This window comes from Chiloscyllium plagiosum, unplaced genomic scaffold (assembly GCF_037043375.1).
Source record: "Chiloscyllium plagiosum isolate Xiang-an unplaced genomic scaffold, Cpla_swu_hap1 HiC_scaffold_51, whole genome shotgun sequence".
NCBI classification, from domain to species: domain Eukaryota; kingdom Metazoa; phylum Chordata; class Chondrichthyes; order Orectolobiformes; family Hemiscylliidae; genus Chiloscyllium; species Chiloscyllium plagiosum.
In genome coordinates, this window is record NW_028270189.1 from 7,376,602 (window position 1) to 7,401,750 (window position 25,149).

Below are 25,149 nucleotides of genomic sequence, written 5' to 3' on the forward strand. Positions count from 1 at the left end.
GGAATCTGTAAAATGGCATCAGGAGTCTTAATCAGATCTGCAGTGATCTCATTGAATCCCGAGGCAGGTATGAATGGCCCGCTCATGGAACGTTTTCATGAATTTCTGTTAGCAGCAAGATTTCGCTGTATACCTGTCTCGAATGCCTGACTCCTCTTCCTGTGTCCCAGCTGTCAGACTAGACGTCGTCGGCCTTCCCCTGGGTAACAGCATCAACAGTTGTGTAGTCTCCGATTGCTCCGGTGAAATGGAATGGAGGTGATCTATTCATATTTCGTAAATGTTCTATTGACTGAAAGCATTTCTCTGGTTTCTGTAAAACATACTCAAAATCTGAAAGATGTCCGTGTGTTTATTTTTCTCCCTGCCATTGAGTAAGCCAGAGCGTGTGCCTTTAAATGACTGATTAGAGAAGCTGACTATCATCCTCCTGTTTCCTTGCAATAGACTTGAGACGCTGAACGACCTATTTGTCTTCATGATTTATAGCCTTGAGATGCTGAGTGGCCTCCACCTGTTCCTCTGTAGCAGGTTCAAAAGGCAGAGTAGCCTTCTCTTGTCCTTTCATTGGCTTAAAAGTCTGAACAGTGTCTTCCTGTTTTTGTGTAACATGCTTGAGAGGTTGAATGGCCTCGCCGGCCCTCTGTAATTGGCTCGACGCATTGAATGACACAGTTGCACGTGTACTATAAGCAGCAGTTGAAATGCATACAATGGTGGTCCATTCTTTCTCAGGTTCAGACACCCAATCAGCATACTTTATGCCAGATTGCCTCTCAATAATACCTCGTGGAGCTGCAGGAAAAAATGTCTATGCTTTTGAATGATTCCCCTTTTAAAATGAGCCAATATTCCAGCTCTCCACCTCTTACAGAGGAAATAGGCTCGTGTAGGCGGAATGGCCTCCTCTTACCCCTCTGTAATCATCACATGTAGATAGAATTACTTTCACGTGTACATGTGTGGCAGCCCCAATGTTCTGAATGAGGTGTCAATGTTTTGAAAGGATTTGATAACAGGGCACTGGTAATTAGGAGCAGCATGTCGCAATAGAACATAGAACATAGAACAATACAGCACAGAACAGGCCCTTCGGCCCACGATGTTGTGCCGAACATATGTCCTAGCTTAAGCACCCATCCATGTACCTATCCAATTGCCGCTTAAAGGTCACCAAAGATTCTGACTCTACCACTCCCACAGGCAGCGCATTCCATGCCCCCATCACTCTCTGGGTAAAGAACCCACCCCTGACATCTCCCCTATACCTTCCCCTATACCAATATCAGTAACAATGAAGGTGTTACCTGCGTTTATGATCTCGAGAAATGTTCCCACATGTCAATTGATGCAGCTGTTCTGTCATTTCAGATTTACAACAGCCTCCTTTTATGAAGATTGGAACATATACGAATCTCAGTATTCTGGCAACGCTCCCATATGACAAGGTTGAAGGGGGTTTGACTATCCTCAGCAAAGCTCATACATTCCATCTAGAACGAGCAAATAATCCTTTTTATTATGATTTGAAAGGTAGTGCAATGAAGGGGTTAAATAAACTTGATTTTATTTTCGTTGACTGTGATTGATGTCAGTCTCTATAGATTCTAATTTTCCAAGTGGAGAGTTGCAATCTTTTGCTAATTAATGGGCTCTGTTCCATGTGTTGTCATGTATCATAAAATCATCGAAGACACTAACAGGAATCAGTAGCTTCAAAGAGAGAAGGAGAAGAGATCAGAGTCTGAGTGGATAGACTGGAATGTTCCAACAATGCATCAGAATCTGAGAACAATAGATTGGAAATTTACAAAAATAGAAAGGAGTTTATCCTTGTATGTTTCATATCTTTCCACTGATTCTCGTTGGATATCTTTATCGGATCGGATCGAAATTGCACTTTATGTTATCCAATATTTTTATTATCCTATTCTTGCAATTGTCGGTGTGCCTGGTAAGTCTCACGGTTCTGTTATTATTTCTCTTAACACTGCATGGCCGTATGAACGTTCATTCAACTACTCTCCTCTCCTTACCATTGCTATTGTTCCAGCTGAATAGAAATATTCACTCCACAAACCATTACTAAATGCATCAGTAAACTTGTTCATTCACTCCGTCCTTCTTCGCTTCAAGCAGTGTCCCTCGTAGGTCTCACATTAGACAATAAAATCATAAGACCTTGGGGACCTTGGAGCGGAAATGCGGCCATTCAGTGCATTGAGTCTGCTCCGCTGATATGTTTTTCGAACGCATTTTCCCACTTTCTTCCCATAACATTTGATACCCTTGACAATCGAAACTTATCCATCTCTGTCTTAAATATATTTAATTATCTGCCCTCAATAGCCCTCTGTGGAAAGAAATTCCACTCATTCATTACTGTCTGGCTAAAGAAATTTCGCTTTATCTCTGTTCTTAAGAGTCTTCCCTTTGACCAAAGACTGTGCCATCGTGTCATTGTCTCTCTTGCCAATGGAAACATCTTCCCATTATCCACTCTGTCTAGGTCATTCAGTATTCTGGAAGTTGTATTCCGATCACTCCATATTCTTCTAAACTCCATTGAGTATAGACCCAAAGTCCTCAAATGTTCCTCATATGTAAATCATTCATTCCTGGGATCATTCTTGTGAACTTCCTGTGGACCCTCTGCAGGCCCAATATATCTTTCTGGAAAGAGCTCAAAATTGCGCAGAAGTGTGGTCTAATCTGAAGCCTCAGAAGTCCACATCAGCTTTTATATTCTAGTCCTTTTGAGATGAATGTCAACAATGTATTCGCCTTCCTAATTAACGACTCGACCTGCAAGTTTATCTTAAGAGAAACGTTTACTAGGACTCCCATGTCCCTTTGAACTTCTGATTTCAGCATTTTCTCTACATTTAGAAAATATTTTCTGCCTCTATTTTTCCTGAACATTGTATTCACCTGCCACTTCTTTTCACACTCTCCTCACCTGACCAAATCTTCCTGGAGCCTTCTGCCTCCTCAAGATTACCTGGCCATCCACTATATTTATCATCAGAAAATTTAGCCAGACTGGCCTCAGTCCATTCATCCAGATCATTAACGACTCAGTTTCAGCTGTAACCAGGATTCATCGTAAGACTGCCCTTGTTATTTAGATGCTAGGAGCATGAACCTAACTGTATTCTGTTCTGGTTGCAATCTCCATTTCCTTCCATTGACTCTAATACATCCCTTGGAAAAATCTGAGTCTGAAACAAACGAATCAAACCTCTGGTTATGTATTTTGCCAAGAGATGAACAAAACCCTGACCATTCCTAAAGTTACTAGGAGAAAGTGAGGACTGCAAATGCTGGAGATCAGAGCTGAACAATGTGTTGCTGGAAAAGCGCAGCAGGTCAGGCTCCAAGGCTGCTCCAGGATTTCTGAAGAAGGGCTTATGCCCGAAACGTCGATTCTCCTGCTCCTTAGATACTGCCTGACCGCTGCACTTTTCCAGCAACACATTTTTCTTTCCTAAATTTAACAGACATCATCTCCAGAATAGACTTCACTGGCGCATATTTGTACCTTGCCCTCTGAAAAAGTCTCAGTGATGCGAAGATTCTGCTAATAATTCTGCCAGGTTAAAACCGGCAAAGCAAATCTTAGGTGAAACTCTCTAGTTTGAAACTGAACTCACACAAATTCCCATCTATCCATAATTCCTGTGTGCTAATGTTTTTCTTTGTTCGTTGGTCTGCTAATGCCTTCATTTTAATATTCTCAATATGTCAACACATTATTCATAAAACGTCCTTCTGTCGATTACACAAACCCTTGACAGCTGTTCATATTTAAACCAATTTCATCCATGTGCATTCTCTCCCGACCAATAATTTTCACGTCTACCCATTGAATACCAAATTCGCCCAGCCAGTCTCCACCCCAAACCCACACGAGCACAAAACCTCTTTCCTTGTACTGTACAATGGAGATACAGAGACATAATTTTGTGGGAATCACATATTCCGACACCCTAGCATAATTTTGTAGTTCCCAATGCTGGACAGTTATTTATTGCAATATATATAGCAATATACTGGCAAAAGTTTGAACTGTGTCCCATGTTGGTCCATCAATCACTTCAGCTGAGTCCCTAGACATGCATAGCTTGGACACAGGTTTAATCAGCTGTGACTCATGCATTTGAAACTTGGCTTGTGTCTTTCGACAGAACGCTTGCTTGTTATTCCTCTACGAAGATCATGTATTCAGTAGCACGAGGAAGCACTGCAATAAGTATTCAAAAATGCAAGGCATCTAATTTGTACTTGAGGGCCTTCTAACTGACTCATGTTATTGAAACCTTAGTGGAGGTGTTGGAGATGGTATGCTGGAGGTTGTGCTGTGAACTGCTTTAGATGTTCAGTGATACCTGAGGAACTGATTACCCAAATCTGGACAGAGCATGTGGAATGTGGTTACAGAATCCAGATCTGCAAAATGAACAAAGAAATGTAGCGGATGCTGCAGAGAAGGAAGGCTCTGAAACCACGGAGTGAGTATGCGTGTGTGTGGGAAGGGATCAGCGGTCTCCACCCCAGGACTTCCAAGAAGAGCTTGTCACAGACCGATGTCACCTCCTGTTTCCAGTGTAACTGAAGTCAGAGTTGCGCACAGCACTGCAGATGTGATCTTACTCACGCCTTGTGTCTTTGCCGAAAGACCTCCTTGTCATTATATCTATTGCTTAAGGCATAAACGTCAAAACTTGCGTTCATCATTTACCGACTGTCCTTGCTTCTTAGTTTTTTTTTGCAATATGCACGAGGATACCCAGATCCCTCTGCAAATAAGTCAATCAGATAATAAGTTGTCTTTCTATTCTCCTGACTAAAATGAATAAGCTCATATTATTCCACGTTAAATTTCATGTGCCAAATGTTGGCCCATTCACCTAACCTGCCCATATCCGTTTGGAAATTTCATATATCTTCATTGCAACCTACTCTTCAAACTACTTTCGGGTCATCTGAAAATTTGGCTGTAGTATTTTCTGTCCCCTCAAACAGGTAATAATACAGATAACATATAGTTGGGACCTGACCATCGAATTTATTCCATCCTTCTGCGTTTCATTGGTTAGCCAAACAATAGATTCATGACCACGTGTGATCTTTTCTTAAAAACTAAATTTTATTCAATATTTTCTGGAATTCCAGATATACTACATGTCCAGGATCCCCACTATCCACCTTTCCTGTCCTATCTTTAAAGGACTTGAACAAATACTTTAACAGGAGTTATCCTTCATAAAACCATTTCGAAGTTAATGGATAGTGGTTTGGTTTTGCAAATGTCCATTAACTCCTAAATAACAGATTCTTACAATTTGCTTTCAATCACGATTATTATTCTCACGTGAAGATCATTATTCTAAGTTATTCCCTTTCACTTTTCTCTATGCTCCCTTTCAATTCTTGTGTAACGAGCACAAGGCTTTATAAGATCTGCTCTAATCGTTGTGTAAGAGGCATCAGTAGCTGACTGGACTCACTCACTTCCTTGTACATAAACTCAATGGGCTGAATGTCCTCCTGGTGTTTAGACATTTCAGTCTCTCGGGCCTGACTCACACTCTCTTGGCCCTGAGTAAGAAGCTCGACGCCGGCTTGTCCTCCTCACGATGATATGCAAGAGATCTGAGGGCTTATGGAGTCTTCTTGTTCTTGCTGATCATTACAAAGACCTCACTCGTGATCCTCCATTAGAAGATCGAGATATTGAATGGTCTCCTTCCATATCCCTCAAATGTGATTTTTGAGAAGATTGGTTATAATCTATACCCATATGACTGACACGTGGTCGAATTAATTTATCTTAACATTAAAACACCTCAAATAGTTTTGCAGTCTTCTCCAGTTCCGATGCAACGGGCTCAATGGGCTGAATGGCACCCTCTTATTCCAACGTAACAATGTCAAGTAATTTTGTGGCCTTTTTCAGTTTCTGTGTTACAAAGTGAAGGATGCTAAATGCACTGATTCTGTTGCTGTGTGGCAAGATATTGGTACTGCATGGCCCACTTTGGGTCTTGTGTTATAGGCTCGAGGGACTAATTGGCCTCCTCCTGGAACTGCATATCAGGTTCCAAGGAATGAATCGGCTCATCCTGTTCTGGTGTAACAGGGTTAAAGGTACTCCTGTTGTTCCAGATTAACAGGCTCAAGAAGCGGAATGGATGGATTGATTTGCTGGGCAATTTGCTGGCTTCTGTTGCCGATTCCTTCCGATGTTCAATGTCAAAATAAGATTATCTTTCATTCTTATAAATTCCAATGGGGAATGGATCAACCTGATCACCGTTTCCATCAAAGTTAACGCCTTCATTGCAGGATTCAGTTGAAGGAGTAATCTGTGAACTGCTTCCGATGCAACAATATCCTTTCTTTCGTGTGGAGACTAAATTTGTACACACTACTCCAGACATTATCCCAATATGATCTTGTAAAGTGGTCGCAACAATCACTGCTCTGCGATTTCCACCCAGGTCCGAACAATCTTAGCTGTTGAAAGATTCTTGAAACGTCATTGACCTTCTCATTTCCACCCACATAATGGGAGATATGGTGAAAATATCATAACGAGGCTTGAGAAGAATGGAGAAGCTGTCATGCGACAATCACAAAGACCGGATAAGCCTCTCTAGACATCTCACTACAATCTAAACTTAATCTGCCTAGAGCCCACGTCACTCCGATTCCACTGAATCTGGTAAGGTGGTGCGTACAAACAACAAGGAGAAGCAAACATTTATAACAATTTATCCATCATAGCCAAAACGCCGTAGAAATAAAGATACGTTATGAAACAGGAAATTAGATGTAGATGTTAGATAGACTACTTTGTGGGTACTGCAGTAATAATGAACAAATCCAAATTTCATCTAATCAGAGGTATGCCCAGTGAATGCTAATGCTGAGAAAGACTGGAGTTCATAAGCTCCTTTCCTTCAATAGCATATTGAGCAACGAGCTTGAAATCAGGCTATTTTGGAATTGGTATCTGATCAGACATGCTAATTTAAAACTTTGCTTGAAGGAGCTTTTGGGAATAGTGTTCATAATGCATTGAATTTTACGTGACGTCTGAATAAGAATGGTTTTTGTTTTTGCAATGTGATGTTTATAGACCTGAATCCTGCTCACCATGAAGTAATGAATGACAAGTAGGCTTTAGTGGTTTAGAAAAAAATATGCATAAACTAGTTTATGGAAAAGCTGCATTGACTGTTATTTATAGAAACACTGTCAACACGTGTGGTGGTGGAAAAGCACAGCAGGCCAGTTCGCAAATGAGGAGCAGGACAGCCAATGTTTTGGGCATAAACCCTTCATCAGGATATGAAGGACGTATACCCGAAACATCGGCTCTCCTGTTCCTGAAATAGTGCCTGACCAGTTGTGCTTTTCAAGTGACGCACTTTTGACTCTGATTTCCAGCATCTACATTCCTCACCTCCTCCATTTATAGAAGCATTTCAAGATGTAGAATAAGTGTAGATCCCTACACGTTGCAAACAGCAAAATGGGAAGGTGACTCAACGTTAGTGAGCAAATTAAGTTAAGGATTACATTTTGACAAAGAAACAGGTTAGAAAAAAGGCAGACACTGCAGTAAGCTATGGATTCAGAGAAGTTTATAATCCAGCAAAGGAGAACCAATAAACGGATTTCCAAAAAAAAAGAACACGAATGCATACAAGGAGCAGAAAGGCAGACAAATCGTTTCTAGGTATAGCTGATAGCAAGATAAAAGCAATGTCAAATGTGGTATAGTGAGTGTGTGGGCTGGATAACATATTAAAGAGAACAGAGAAATTACAAGCAAACGAAACAGTTATTTTGTGTCCATTTTCATGGAGTACGATCCAGAAAATGGCACGAAATACCAAGTAAACATAGGATTTATGAAACTAAAGAATAATATCATTTTTTCCAGTGACAAGTAGCACTTGAATACACAGCGAGATTGAGCATTGGTAAGTGTGATGGACATCATTGTGGTTTCCATACCAGAAATTTAGCTGAGGCATCAGTAGATATATTGATTGAATTGGTGATCACTACGTTTTTCATACATTCTACAAATGAAGCTATTCTGGATAACTTAAAGATTAAAATGTAATCGACGATTAAAGAAAGGAAGAAGGGGAAGAGCGATGAAGCATCAATAAACTGACTTGTTATGAGCCCCCTACCACTAGTGCTTTTCTCTTCTCCCCCAATCCCTTCTAAGCCACAGTGCCAGGCTCAATGCCAGAGACCTGACAACTATAGCTTTGCCCTGGTAGGCCGTCCCCACCAGCAGTATCCAAAATACTTATTACTGAGGGGAAGTGCCACAGGGATCCATGCTCTGACCATCGGTTCCCTTTCCTCCCCCGACTGCAACTCAGCTGTCCTTATCTTCTGTCTAAGGAGTGGCCACGTCCCTGTACACCCTTCCAATTTCGCCCTCAGCCTCCGGGATCTGGAGTTGGGTGCACGTCTCGCAGGTGTGGTCGCTATAGACATGTTAAGTGTCTCTCACCTACCACATTCGGCAGGAGGAACATGCGACTGCCCTAACATCCATATCCCGCTACCCTGAAAGCCCACACAGGACTAAACAAAGGAGGAGAAGAAAAAAAGAGAACAGAGCGGCGAGGAGAGAAACGTGTCGTCTCCCTCATGGATTACATCTTCCATACTGTTTATTGTGATCTGTCCAGAATTTACACAGTTCCTTCTGTTAGCGCGGTTTTGTCTGGTTTGGTTTTGTACTGAAGTGGTCTATAGATGGGATATATTTTACTATGTTTGCTTATATCAGTGAATGAACATCAGACATCCAGAAATTCCCGAGCTTGTCTCTGTTTCACCTGTTGCAGTATTGCAACGTTGTCCCAGTTGAACTGGAGTCCTTTATTTTCAGTGTGTATTGACATGAGGCAGACCAGGTCATGTCATTCTGTTGCAAGGTGATGTTCATTAATTCTGGTGGCGAGTTTCCTGTGTTATGTATTATAATGAGGAAAATGGGCAGGAAACTCGTCACCAGAACATATGAGCGTCAGAATTCAAAAAGTGATATGACTATCTCTTCTTCATGTCATAAAACACACTGACAAGAAGGACACCAATTCAACTGGGAAATAAAAAAAAACTTATGATACTGCGGCACGCTAAACAAATGCAAACTCGGGAATTCTGGGAGGCTTGGTATTCATCCACTGGTGACCATATGAGGAGTGCTCCGACAGATCCATTTAAGACAAGTAGTTTGGAGAGAATATTCCCCTCCAGTTGGTTCACTCATCATTTCCCAAAGTCTGGCTACTATTTATTTTAGGCCTCGCCCTGCTCAGACAGTGGTGGGCCTGTGGAGATACACTTTGTGATGGGCTGTGAAAGTCCACACCCAAAAGTACATTCTGTGTCCCTGTCAGCTTCGGTGAGTCCTCCCGTTTGTTTGCATAAACGAATGGAACTGATGCATCACCAACGGGTGGTTAGAAGGGCAGTAAAGGCCCATGATCATTCTAATTCATTGATCACTTTCGATCTGCCGTACTGCATGAGTTTTCTTGGGTTCAGGAATAAATTTTCGCAATTTCCAGAGCAAAGGTTTCCTGACTGTCTACCACGTTGTCACCACAACTGGTCGGTTTGTCCTGTCAGTGGGACAGCATATGCCCAGGCATGGTTATGGTGTTTATTTCAGCATTAACCGTCAGGTTTGTTTTTGCGAGTATGATGGTATCAGACGGTTTCCTTACTGTTCAGAATGAGGACTGAATGAGACAATGGAGCAGGGAATAATGCTCAATAAATCTCAATGAAAGCTATTCTACCTGAATGTGTGTTAATATTCTGGGGGGGGGGGGGGGGTGTAATTGACGAATTCAATGCATACATTGAGGTAAATGGATATGATTTAATGGCATTAAAGAGACAAACCAATCGTCAGACCAATATTGGGAACTGAATATTCAGAACATTTTACATTTGGGAGTGCTGCAAAAAAGTTAAAAGTAAATGGGAGCGATCTCAGAGTAAGGGATAAAATCTGTATGATCGTAGATGACCATCTTCCATCAGTGAGAAAGGTTTTGGCTGAGTATTATTGTTTTTGTATGCAAAGTGCCAGCTGAGTAAATTTTGGCAACAGATTTCCAGAACATTCCATATTGGCCATTCTCCACAACACTCTATAAGTGAGATTATTCATGAACTGCTGTGCATCGGTTAATTGGAGGAAAGATAATAGCAAGAGCGAAGGAATCCCATTCCAGGGAGAAGGAGATATATTTTCGAAGTCCTGTCAGGCATTTCAAGGGTGAATATTTTGTTTCCCTGCGTTTACGTTCTTCATGACAGAGCATCGACCTCAATTCAGACCAAAAGATAGGAATTTCCCACCTCCGTTTGTCTTCAATGAACTGGGAGAGAATCCTTCAAGACGGGAATATTTGCAACCTCCGTATAAGAAACTGTAGAGATGGTGACTTGCGTCTGTTCTGAGTGATTAATTGTGTGGAAATGTTCTAAATATCATCTATTCTTAAGGATGCATGTCTTTGTGTTAGGAAGGGAGTGTTTCTTGTGATTTACGTCTAATGTTTTCCAATGAATTTAGACCTTACAATTTCTTATATCAACTCCAATTTTTTCAACAAATCTCTGAACACATTTGAGAGTCTCACGCAGTCCTCAATAAAACTCATAGCTTTACTTCCAGGATGACATATAATTTGCTTGTTTTCCTTACTCACAGTTAACATTTTGACAATCTATGTCCTGCTTTATAAAGATTGTGGATTGTCACGATGCATCAGTCGTTACCTGGGAGCCATGGCAGTGGCAGATCTACTGGTCATCATCCTCGACCTGATATTGAGACACATTCCCATTGTGTATATGGAACATTTTAATTTCTTGAGGTCCATCCCTGTGTGTAACGTCCACGCCGTCATACTTTATGCAGCCACTGACTGTTCTGTCTGGTTCACCGTCACTTTCACGTTTGACCGATTTGTAGCCATTTGTTGCCAGAAGCTGAAAAGTAAATGGTTGGTGGGCGGCACGGTGGCACAGTGGTTAGCACTGCTGCCTCGCAGCGCCAGAGACCCGGGTTCAATTCCCGACTCAGGCGACTGACTGTGTGGAGTTTGCACGTTCTCCCCGTATCTGCGTGGGTTTCCTCCGGGTGCTCCGGTTTCCTCCCACAGTCCAAAGATGTGCAGGTTAGGTGAATTGGCCATACTAAATTGCCCGTAGTGTTAGGTAAGGGGTAAATGTAGGGGTATGGGTGGGTTTCGCTTCGGCGGGTCGGTGTGGACTTGTTGGGCCGAAGGGCCTGTTTCCACACTGTAATCTAATCTAATCTAATCTAAATATTGCAGTGTGAAAATGGCCGCTGTGGTTCTGGGAACAGTCACTGTGCTGAGCTGTTTAAAGAACATTTTCTAGTATTTTATGCTCACAGCTCGTTATCGGCTGGGGAACTACCCCTGGTTCTGTTCTGTAAAAATTAATGCTTTGTACTCTGATGTCTGGGCTGCAGCTGAGTTTCTCCACCACATTCTAACCCCAGCTCTACCATTTCTGTTGATTCTGCTGCTCAACGTTTTCACAGTCAAGCACATTTTAGTGACCAGCAGAGCCCGTAGGAGACTCCGGGCTCACACTAATGGGGAAGATCAGTGTGACACAGAAATGCGAAATCGGAAAAAATCCATAATTTTACGATTTGTGATCTCGGCCAATTTCATTCTGTTATGGTCAATGCTAATGCTGTTTTCCATATGGAAACGTATGTATAATATTGGTTTTGACTCCGTGTATCTATCATTCTTTATACACGAATTGGGCTTCATGCTGCAGCTTCTCAGTTGCTGCACAAATACAGCGATTTATTCCGTGACCCAGTCTAATTTCAGGCAGCAGCTGGAGAATGTTCTGAAATATCCCTTTAGTCAAATTTATCAATCAATCAAATTTACTCATTAATCAATCTATCCAAGATTTTCTCATTTCAGTTCAGTGGTTCAACAATGAAGAAGACTGTTACTATGGTAACAGATTGACAGTATGCTGTTTTGTCCAACCTTGTCCCACAGAGATTTACAGGTGCACATTTCAATGTTTCTCCCAGATTGGGGCAAGTGTGAAAAGGAACTATTCCACTCACTGTATCTACAACTTCAACTTGAAAATAATAAAAATGTTTATTTAAAATTGCTAAGCAGCAGAGTGAACTTTATTGTTGTTACTCTTTGTGTTGAAGAAAGTGAGCTGGACAGAGACAGAAACAGCTCTAAGTCGTGGTCCGCTGGGAAACGGATGGAAATGGGCCCGAGATCAGGAGTGGGATTTATGCCAGGCTGTTCTTACTTTAATCTCAGAGTGATCCAACCCGAATTCATCTTTCCCTCTTACTCCCTCACCCTCCATCTCTCCATTCTACTCCGACATTATCCCACTCTCTCTCCTCATATTTTTTCAATCGATTTCACTGACCTTCTGTTTCCCATTTTCCTTCACGTTATTTCCCTCTAGCAGTCTCTATCTAACTATCACACTCTCGACGTCTCTCCTCCTCAAATCTTCTGTTGCCTTGTTTTGTAAGGGGGAAATATTGGTATAAGGCAATGGGATATTGGGAGGGACCATAGTATGTGTAAGGACAAAAACTATTGTTAAGGAAACAGTGAAGTATTGGTGCATCAGTTAGTTAGTCAGGAAGAATAATGAGCAAAGGCAGAGAGAGAAAAGGAGGGAGAGAGAAAAGACGAGAAAGAGAAACATTAGGAGGGAGACAGAGGGAGAAGAGAGAGAAGAATGAAAAGAGTGTGCTGATGCGGAGAGGACTAAATCATGGTCAGAGAACATAGAACATAAAACACAGAACAGCACAGCATAGTGCAGGCCCGACAGCCCTCGATGTTGGGCCGACTTTCTCTCCAGCTTTGAGATCAAATTAATCGACATAACTTTTATTTTACGTTCATCCATGTGCTTATCAAAGAGTCTCTAAAATATTCCGGGTGTAGCTGACTCTAACAGCTCGGCTGGCAGTGAACTGCACGCATCCACCACTGACATGCCGCGAAACCTTCCTCCATTCACCTTAAATGTATGCCCCGCCCAATAGCCTACTCCATCTTCGCTCCAATGAGAAACGCCTCGCTCCCTCAATCTTTCTTCATAAGGCATGCTCTCCAGTCCTGGCAGCATCCTGGTAAATCTCCTCTGCACCCTCTCTTAAGCTTCTACATCGTTGCTCTCATGAGGTAACCAGAGCTGAACACAATACGTCATGTGTGGTCTAACTAGAGCTTTATAGAGCTGCAGCAGAATCCGGTTGCTCCTGAACCCAATCCCCTGTTAATGAAAGCCAACGTACCATACACCTTCTTAACAATCCTACCAACTTGTATGGCAACTTTGAGGGATCTATGGACGTGAACCCCCAGAGCACTCTCTTCCTCCACACTTCCAAGAATACTGCTTTTAACCGTGTAATCTGCATTCAAATCCCAAAACGAATTCACTTCACACTTTTTGAAGTTGTACTGCAGCTAACACCTCTCAGCCGAGCTCTGCACTCTGTCAAAGTCCGGTTACAATCTCCAACAGTTAACCCGCACTGTTACTGTCTTTGCTGTTGTATCGTTGGACATCAGCGTGCGTGTAGGAAAATTTACAAACAGTGAAATTCACGGCTGATCTTGGAGATAACTGTTTGGGAGAGGTTACAACACAGGAACAGATAAGTGTCTAGTTTTAAGTATGACCGTTCTGTATGTTTGCAATAGTGAGTAGAGTGGGTTCTTTCTTGATTATATATTTTATTGAGCAATGCCTCTTGATTAAACTTAAAGACATAAGCCATAAGTATTAAGTTAGCATGGCGCAGTGATTTCTAGATGAATCAGATGATGCTATTTTCTGGGTGTGCAGATTGGAAGAAGCAAAAATGGCACTTTGTGGAGTGATATTCTCTTCTCATCGGATTTAAGAGTTTATGGAGAATTTATGGGGTACTGAGCATAATATCTGCAATAAATTCCGTTGGCTACAAGTCCTATCAGATAGAAAGGATCGGCTGGAATGACAGAGGGAATGGGGAAATTACAAGAGCAAGAGGATATGATGGATAGCAGCTATAGGAAGGGAGATAAGTCGTAGATGCAGTCCTACTGATAGGTTAACTCCAGCAAAGTTAAGCAGACTTTGCAAGAGTCTTCTGTAGCTTTCCGCATTTCAAACAGATATGCTGTTTTGGAAAATGTAGTCATGATTTGGAGACGCCGGTGTTGGGCTGAGGTGTGCAATGTTTAAGGTCACACAACACCAGGTTATAGTCCAACATGTTTCTTTGGAAGCTCTTGCTTTCAGAGTGATAAACACCTGAAGAAGGCACAGCGCTCCAAAAGATACTGCTTCCAAATTAACCTGTTGGACCATAACATGGTGTTGTGTGACTTTTAAAATGGAAAATGTAGGGGTGATGGATTCTCAAGGGAAATGTAAGACAGACAGCCAAGAGTGTTACAAGGGTACATAAATTTAAGGTGAAGGGTGGAAGGTATAGGGGGGATGTCAGGGGTAGATTCTTTACTCAGAGAGTGGTGAGGGCATGAAATGCGCTGCCCGTGGGAGTGGCAGAGTCAGAATCATTGGTGACCTTTAAGCAGCAATTGGATAGGTACATGGATAGGTGCTTAAGCGAGGACAAATGTTCGGCACAACATCGTGGGCCGAAGGGCATGTTGTGTGCTGTATTGTTCTATGTTCTATGTTCTATTCTGGTATCGAGACTAGTTCTAATACAGTGAGGGGTAATTCGGGTTGCAAGACATCGATTTTGTTCGGGACTGTCCAGTCCGAGGCATAGACAGACGTTCTGTGGCCAGCAGCGAAAATTCAGAATGGTGTGTTTCCTCTCCGATCCCACAATCAAGGATGTCTCAGAGCGGGTGCAGAATGTTCTAAAGGGAAGGTCGGTTATTGTATACATTGAAACCAACGACATTTGAAGAGAAAAGGATGAGATTCTGAAGGGAGAATATAGAAAATTGTGCAGGAATTTAAAAAAGAGGTCCTCGAGGATAGTAATATCTGGTTTACTCCTGGTTCTGCGAGTTAGTCAGCTTAAGAATAGGAGGATAGAGCAGATGAATGCGTAGCTGAGGAATTGGTGAAGAGGAGAAGGGTTCACATTTTTGGATCATTGGAATCTCTTCTGAGTGAGTATGAATAAGTACAAGAAGGAAAGATTATGCTGTCAGAAAGATTTGATACAGCTGCGTGAAAGGATTTAAACTAGGAAGGTGGGGGCGGGGGCGACAGTGGTAGGACCAAGGGGCATAGTGAGAAAAGAGATAAGATTACATTCCCTACAATGTGGAAACAGGCCCTTTAGCCCAGCCGGTCCACACCAACCCTCCGAAGAGTAATCCACCCAGACCTATTTCCCTCTGACTAATTGACCTAGCACTATGGGCAATGTAACCTGCACATCTTTGGACAGTGGGAGGAAACCGGAGAACCCAGAGGAAACCAATGCAGACATGGGGAGTATTTACAAACTCCACACAGACAGTCGCCCGAGGCTGGGATTGAACCTCAGTCTCTGGCATTTGAGGTAGCAGTGCTAACCACAGAGCTACCATGCTGAGCAATCTGAGAATGAAACTGTTGAGAAAAAAAGTCACTCAAATATTTAGGGCAGGCCGGGACAAAACAAAGTGCAACTGATTATTAAACTGCATTTATTTCAATGCAAGAAGACTAACAGTGAATGCAGATGAACTCAGGGCATGGTTTGGAACATGGGACTGGGATATCACAGCAATTATAGAATCATGGCTCAGGGATAGGCAAGACCGGCAGCTAATGTTCGTATTACTGGTGCTGGAAAAGCACAGCAGTTCAGGCAGCATCCGAGGAGCAGTAAAATTGACGTTTCGGGCAAAAGCACGTCATCAGGAATACATGCAGAGAGCCTGAAAGGTGGAGAGGTAAATGAGAGAAGGGTGGGGATGGGGAGAAAGTAGCATAGAGTAAAATAGGTGAGTGGGGGTGAGGATGAAGGTGCTAGGTCAGGGTGGGGTATACAAATGCTCGTGGAAGGACAAAACGGGAGGCAGGAGAGGAGGGGAAGTGGCGCTTTTTTTTAGGGATAACATTACAGGTGTACTGAGGGATGATACTCCCGGAAATACGTCCAGGGAATTTATTTGGATGGAACTGAGAAAGGGATGATCACATTATTGGGATTTTATTACAGAGTCCCTAATAATCAGTCCCAGTCTATGTTTGAAAAGTTAAATTCCCCTATCATAACCACCCTATTGTTTTTACAGTTAACTGAAATCTCCTGACAAATTTGTTTCTCAATTTCCGTAACTGATCTTTGACTCATCACTTTTTCATTCATTCCTTTATTCCAACTTTACAAAGTGAGTGACAATCCAATCAGAAATAGACACACATATGAAAACACACATTGACATGGCCATCAACGATGTATCACTTTAGGCATACGAACGACAAAGACAGAGAAAGGATTGAAGGGTTTCTATCTATGTCAATGGATTCACAACCAGAACAAAAGTGAGCCGGCTTCACAAACACGCAGGCTCACAGACAAACACAAACATAGAAACATTAATACACACAATCATATTCACTAGCCCAAAAACACACAGCTGCAAACACAGAAAGATAGTTCGACAGAGATACACACACACAGTTACAGAGACAGAAACATACATGGACACAGACATACATAAAGATATAGAGACACATAATAAAGCACACAAGCAGCCCATTCCTGATGAAAGGCTTATGCCTAAAACGTCGATTCTCCTGCTCCTTGGGCCCTGCCTGACTAGTTGTGCTCTACAAGCACCACAATCTCGACTTCACACCTGCAGATATACTAACGCGCATGCGCGCACGCGCGCACACACACACACACACACACACACACACACACACACACCAACACTTCGACAGAGACAGACATGGCTGCAAAGGCTGAAACGCATACTACCACAGAGTTAAACATTACACAACACCAGGTTATAGTCCAACAGGTTTAATTTGAAGCACTAGGTTTCAGAGCACCACTCTATCATCAGGCGGTTGTGGAGGACACAATTGTAAAACACAGGATTTGCAGCAAATGTTTACAGTGTGATGTGACTGAACTTATACACTGAAAAATACCTGAACCTTTGCATGTAGATGTTGACATATTGGGGTGCAAATGTGGTCCCAATGGCTGTTCCATGTGTCTGAATGAAGACTGGCTGTCAGACGTTGTGATCGAGAATAAAGCGGATGAGTTGTAAGACGGTGTTTGGAGATTGGCAGTTGTTGGTGTTGAGTACTGAGGCTGTTGCTGCGATGCCGTCTATGTGGGGGATGCTGGTGGGGCCTCAACCCGGACCTTGAGTTCGTGTCACACTACAGGTAACCACAATTGCACTATACATACACACAGACACTCCTACATACACACACACACAGGCACTCCCATACACACAAATACACATGGACACACGTGTACATCGACAGGCTCACACACACACACCCCGTCAGACACACACACACCCACACTGACACATGCATTCTCTCACAGACCTAGATCACTCTACACTCACACATGCAGATATACAGTCTCTCTCACAGACACACACACATTCCGACAGACACACACACACCCACAATCATATATGCACCCCCTCACAGACCGAGACACTCTACACTCACATACATACATATATACACTCTCTCTCACACTCACAACCCCCACCCCAGACAGAAAGACAAACACACACACATACACACACAAAAACCCATATACACACATATACGTTTGTGGGGTGAATTTGTACTTGCAGAGTTATATTGCACTTTCCTTAAAAACTCAATAAATTCATGTACGACTCTGTTAAGTCACTTTTTAGATCAGAATCAGTCTAAAAATTATCGGCACAGACAGAGAACACAGTGGTCTAACTCCTTCAAAGTATTATCTTGCTAACACCAATTGTTACAGTTTTCCTGTTTGCCTACTTAGCAGCACGATGAACCTGGTGGCAGCTTTCAGGGATCTATGTACATAGACATCAAGATCCCTCTGCACATCCGCATTTCCAAGAATCTTTCCATTGACAAAGTACTCTGTCTTCCTGTTTATCTTCACAAAGTCCATCACCTCACATTTAGCTATATTGAGCTGCATTTGCCACCTATCAGCCCAATTCTGCAGTTTATCCAAGTCCCCCTGCAACCTGTAATATACTTTCAAACTGTTCACTACTCCACCGACTTTCGTGTCATCTGCAAATTTACTAATCCATCCACCTATGCCTGCGCCTAAGGCATTTATAAAAATGACAAACAGCAGTAGTCGCAAAACAGATCCTTGTGGCACACCACTAGTAAACGGATTGCAGGCTAAATATCTTCCATCAACCACCACTCGCTGTCTTCTTTCAGGAAGCCAGTTTCTCGGACAAAATGCTAAATCACGCTCAATCCCATTCCTCTGCATTTTCTCTGACAGCCTACCGTGTGGAACGTAATCAAAGTCTTTACAGAAGTCCATATATACCACGTGAACTGCCCTACTCTCATCAACATGTTTGGGCACCTTCTCAAAAAACTCAATACCGCTTGTGAGGCATGACCTGCCGTTGACGAAACCATATTGAGTATCTGAAATCAAATTGTTGCTTGCTGGATGATTATAAACCTTATCTCTTATAATCCATTCCAAAAAATTTCCTACAACGAACGTAAGGCTCACTGCTTTATAATTACCTGGGTCATCTCTACTGCCCTTCTTGAACAAGGGCACAACATTTGCAAACGTCCAGTCCTGTATCTGTAGACGATGATGACTCAAATGTCAAAGGCATAGGCTCTGCTATCTCCTCCCTAGCTTCCCAGAGAATCCTCGGATAAAATCTATTTGGCCCAGGGAACTTGTCTACCTTCACTCTTCCCAGAACTGATAACACCTGTAAATAAACACGATCCTTTGCAGTCTAATATGCCGTTTCACATTCTTCTTCTCTGCATTATTCTCCTTTTTCTGAGTGCAAACCAATGAGAAATGTTCGTTTAGCACTTTTCTGATCTCCGCAGGGTCCACATTCAACTTCCCACTTCTGTCTTTGACTGGCCTTATTCCTACCCTCGTCATCCTTTTCTTCCTCACATACCTGTAGAGAACTTTAGTGTTCTCCTTCATTCTATTTGCTAAATAATGCTCGTGTCCTCTTCTTAACACTCTCTTTAAATTCTTTGTAGCTGATCTGTAACTCTCCATTGCCTCATCTGAACCATCTCGCCTCATCAACACATACGCCTCATTTTTCTGCTTAACAAGAGATGTAATTTGTGTAATAAAACACGGTTCCCTTACCATATCACTTCCTCCCTGCCTGACAGGGACATACCTATTAAGGACGCACAATATCTGTTCCTTAAACAAGCTCCACATTTCCATTTCTGCATCCCCCGCATTTTGCTACCCTATGCTATGCATCCTAATTCTTGCCTAATCGCATTATAATTGCCCTTGCCCCATCCAAAACTATTGACTTGTGGCATGTAACTATCCCTTTGTGGCATGTAACTAAACGTAACTGAATTATGGTCATTCTCTCCAAAGTGCTCACCTACAACAAAATGAAACACCTGGCCTGGTTCATTTCCAAGTATCAGATCCAGTGTGGCCTCCCCTCTTGTATGTCCTTCGACATACTGTGTCAGGAAACCCTCCTGTAAACATTGGACAAAAAATAATCCATCCGACATACTAGAGATTAATTATGGCATTTTCAGTCAAAGTTGGGGAAGTTAAAGTCCCCCATAATGACCACACTGCTCTTTTCACTCCTGCTCAGAATAAGCTTGCCAATCCTCTCTTCCACCTCCCTGGAACTCTGCGGAGGCCAATAAAAAATTCCAAGCAGTGTGGCCTCTCCTCTCCTGTTTCTAACGTCAGCCCGCATTACGTCAGTAGACGAGTCCTCGTCAAAAAATATTTCAGCCATCGTTATGCTATCGTTGACTAACAAGGCCACACCTCTCCCTCTTTTACCGCCTTGCCTGTTGTTAATGAAACATCTAAACCGTGCAAACTGTAACCTGCATTCCTCACCCTGCTCTATCCATGTCTCCGAAATGGTCACAACCTCGATGTTCCTGGTCCCTATCTATGCGCCAAGCTCACCTGCCTTATTTCAGATACTTCTGGCATTGAAGTCGACGCACTTAAAACCAGCTTGCTGTCTGCCAACATATTCCTATGACCCTGAAATCCTGTCCTTGTCCTCCATACTCTCATCCTCCGTACATGGCAATTACACCTCAGGTTCCCATTACCCTGCTGAACCTGGGAAGGTTTCTCTCTGGGGAGTCGGTGTGGACCGGTTGGGCTGAAGAGCCTATTTCCACATTGCAGTGATTCTTATTCTAATTAATCTCAAAACCAGGCAGCTGTAGCTGCTTGCCTTCGGATCATCCTGTATCTTTTTTTCTTCCTGTCAGGAATTTCTCCGTCAAAGATTACTGATTAAAAACTAACTTTTAAAAGAGTTATTTTGAAGCTGTATGTTACATGTTAGGACTTGTTAGTTCTCGTCTCAACTGATCTATTTTCGTCGATCGTTTATCCCCAAATCATGGGATTGTCATTGGCTTTTAAGGTTGTCAATATACTCAATTCAAAGTGGATTGGAGATTGATATTTTTCGGTGTTTATTTTAAACTGATTAGCCTAATTCAAATTGACTTTTATTTGGCTCTAGTCAACGAACTCATCGAACTGTTCGAACTAGTGTTACATTATTGCTATATCCAGAACACTTGGTGCGGCTTTTAACTCTCTTAAAGGTTCACCACATTTTCGTAATAACACCTCTCCCTTAAGAAAAAATGAACCGTCATTACCTTAACATACCAATAACCTTCATATAACTTCACCTTAACTACTTCCCAAATACATACGCATTCATAAAATATTAGATAAAGACAAATCTCATGTAAATCTCAGTTAAGTCTGCAATCACGCACATGCGATTACATTCGTCCGACCTGCAAGATTTATGATTTTAAGCTAAACGTCTGTAACATAAGACTCAACAAAATAGTCTGATATTCTTATATTGAACATGTTCTAAGAATTTACACGGACCTTGGTCAGTGTGGATAATCGTCTCCAACACATTGTTTGTGACATACACATTAAAATGCTGTATGGCTGGTAACAAACTCAATAGCTCCTTTTCGATTGTGGTGTATTCCCTCTGGTGGATATTGATCTTTGAAAAGTGACCAACCGGCAGTTTAATCCAATCTTCATTTTCCTGCAGGAATACAGCTCCAAGTCAAATGTCCCTAGCATTGATGATGACTTTAAAAGGTTTTGAAAGGTTTGGTGTCGCCAAAACGAATTTGCTGGTGAATATCAATTTGAAATGGGTCAAGGTGAGTACTGCAGATGCTGGAGATTAGAGTCAAGAGTGAGATGTTGGAAAAGCACCGAAGAGCATGAAAATTGACGTCTCCGGCAAAAGCCCTTCATCAAGCATGAGGATAAGAACCTCGGGGTGGAGGGATAAATGGGAGCGAGTGGGGATGGGGGGAGGTAGCTGAGAGTGCAATAGGTGAATGGAGTTGGGATAAAATTGATATTTCGGAAGGGTGGATGGTGCAATTAGGTGGGAAGGAAGATGGACAGAACGGACCGGACATGAGGACGGTGTTAAGCTGGAAGGTTGAAACTCGTTAAGGTGGGGGGAGGTGAAACGAGGAAACTGGTGAAATCCACAATGATGTCATGGAGTGTCCCGTAGCGGAATTTGAGGTGCTGTTCCTCCAGACGTCGGGTGGTCAGAGCCTGGCGCTGGTGGTAGCCCAGGACCTGCATGGCTTTCACAGAGTGGGAGGGGGCATTGAAGCATTCGGCCACGGGGTGGTGGGGTTGGTTGGTGTGGGCATCATGGAGATGCTCTCTGAGATGCTCTGCGAGTAGGCGTTCTGACCCCATTGCAGAGGAAACAGTATCGGGAGCAATGGATATAGAAAATGACATGTGTGTAAGTGGTGTAACTTTGATGACGCGGAATGCTCCTTTGGGGCCTAGGACAGAAGTGAGGGTGGAAGTGTGGGCACAGGTTTTGAAATTCCTGTGATAGCAGAGGAAGGTAGCAGGTGGTGAGCATGGTATGCTGGGAGGCGTGGATCTGACGACGTCGTCACAGATAGAACTCTCTTTATGGAATGTGGATAGGGGTGCAGAGGATAATATATCTCTACTGGTGTGGTCCGTTTGTAGGTGGATATAACTGACTATTCACTACCTCCACTTAATGTGCAATAGCATTAGTCCTCCCAATCTGATTCTTACATGCATCCTTATACTAGAGTAACAAATCTGTCAACTTCCTTCTGTGATCCTGAGACATTTAGCTAACTAAGCGATCCCATTCTTCAATGACATCTTCATTTTTTTAATCTATTTTGAGGCACCTCAAGATTCACACCATCTGGATTTCATTCCTCACTTTGCGGGACAATAACTAACACCTGTTTTTTTCACTTCTTTTCTCTTTAGTGGAATATGGTTTCAAGATGTTCACATGACAGGGCGAATATGAGGACTGCAGATGCTGGAAATCAGAATCCAGATTAGAGTTGTGCTGGAAAAACATACAAAATACTTTTTTTAACTATCTGGCATCTTTACTAAACAGTTCACCGAACTCATTTTTTTCCTCAATTTGATAGGGACAACCAAACCTGGCTTTGAAGGGATCTCCTGTCATTGGTAACAGTACTAACACGTTACTACTTGGGAAAACGTCCGAGTCTCAGAGTACTCATCAGCCACCTGCTTCATTCTACACTTTTCCCTCTTTAGATGCTGTTTAGCCATTAACCTACTCGGTTTAATCTCTCTCTCGTCTCCGATACCTAATCTTATTGTGAGATCGCCAACTTTAGCTCTGTCGTACTTCCTTTAATCAATTTCAAAGGGTCTCTCACTTCATGACCGAATATTAACTGAAAGGGAGAGAAATGCATAGATTTGTTTTGGGCATCACTCATGGCAAAAAATACGAATAGGATACCTTTATCCCAATCATGCGGGTAATCCTAACCTAATGCTCTCAACATGGAATTAGAGGTGTGATGCCAGCATTCCAATGCTCCCTGGAATTCAGGATGGTACCTACTGGATTTGAAGTGCTGTAAACGACAGCTATTCAGTAACCTCGTTGAACAGCCTAGCAATAAAATTTGACCCTTGGTCCCACTGAATCTCTCTGAGCAACCCATACCGTGTAAAGAAATCTACTAGTTCCTCTATCACATTTTTTGCCTTGATACTCAACATTGGTGTTATCTCCAGAAATCTGGGAGACGCATCCATTATAGTTAACAAGTACTGTTTCCCATATTAGTTCTCGGGAGGAGACCAACGCAATCAATTATAAGCCACATGAAAGATTCTTCAAATGCGGGAATAGGCAAAAAATGTAATTGTTTTATTAGCGCCTGTAGCACGTACGGCAACTGTTAACCACATACTTGTGCATTCCAGGCCTATAAAAGTGTTTTTGCACCTTAGCCTCAGTCTTTTGTACTCCTAGGTGGCCTCCAACAGGTGGTTCATGTGATAGCTGCACTCGTCCTGTCTATATGCTACCGGCAACACAATCTGGTGCACTTCGACTCATTTCTCCTCTGTACTAACCTGCCGTGTTCTCCATTTCCACCTGAGGATTCTATCGTTCAGATGATAACCTTCCGGAATATTCACTGCCTTCTTTTCAGAGCACACGTTCACAGAAATATCTTTTATCGTCCTATCTTGCTGTTGCAAGTCTCTTAGCATTGTAGGATTAAACACTTCTGTTTGACTATCTGCCTGTGCAGGTTTTTCGTGCAGCATTGCATCAAACAAAGTATTTTCTAACTGAACTTCAAATCCTTCATCTGTCTCTTTGCTTTTCACTTCGTGCTGTGTCTTATGATAGTGGGATCTGGTTACCCCACAGCCTGGGATAATACGAGGATATTTCCGTTTAAACTCCACAGTTTCTTGGTCTTCCCTGGCTTCTACACAACAGAAGGTGTTACTCCCGCCTTGCATCCCGCCAAATAATTCACAAAAACAAACTGATTTCCTGGAACTGACTTTCTGTCAGTCACTCCCAAAGTAACTTCCCCAGTCTTAAGTTGTTACATTGGGGAAGGCCAAACACCTGTCCATCTATCTCAGAAATTACCACACTCTCAGGTATCAGATCAGAAAAAGTGCATATGCCCTCATCCTTTGCTATTAGTGACTGTTTAGAAACTATCTCTGAAAATCATAATTTCTTGCCTTTCTCGAAGAACAAAAAAAGAAGAGCACTTACAGCCCAGGAACAGGTCCCTCAGCCGATCAAGCCTGAGTCGATCCAAAGCCACTGTCTAAACCTACCGCCCAATTCCTAAGCATCTGTATCACTCTGCTCCCCGCCTGCTCTTGCATCTGCCCAGACGCACCTGCAATTAATCTACCATGCCTGCTTCTACTACCTCTGCTGGCAACGCATTCCAAGCACTTACCATCATTTGTGTAAAGTACTTTCCACGTGTACTCCCATAAAACTTTTCACCTCTCACCTTGAACGTGTGACCTCTCATTATTCAATCCTTCCCTCTGGGAGAAAGCTTATCTGTATCCACCCTGTCTATACCCCTCATGATTTCGTAAATGTCAATCAGTTACCCCCTCAATCTCCTATTTTTTCTTATGAAAAAAACATTAACCTACACAACCTCTCTTCATAGCTAGCAAGTTCTATACCAGGCACCATCGTCGTAAGGTTTGCCTGCACCCTCTCCAAAGTGCCCACATCCTTTTGGTAATGTGGCGACCAGAACTGTACGCAGTATTCGAAAAATGGCTGAACCAAAGTCTTTTGCAAATTTTAAATTACGTTTCACCCCTTATATTCAATACCCCGTCCGATGAAGACAAGCATACCTTTTGATCACTCTATCCCCTCTGCAGCCACATTCAGGGTACAATGGACCTGATCTCCCAGATCTCTCTACTCATCAGTTTTA

General features: G+C 42.5%; 1 pseudogene; it reads left to right on the forward strand.

Moving 5' to 3' along the window:
- Window positions 1-1,773: 1,773 nt before the first annotated feature.
- Window positions 1,774-12,006, forward strand: LOC148134953 (putative G protein-coupled receptor 139; annotated as a pseudogene).
- Window positions 12,007-25,149: the final 13,143 nt, after the last annotated feature.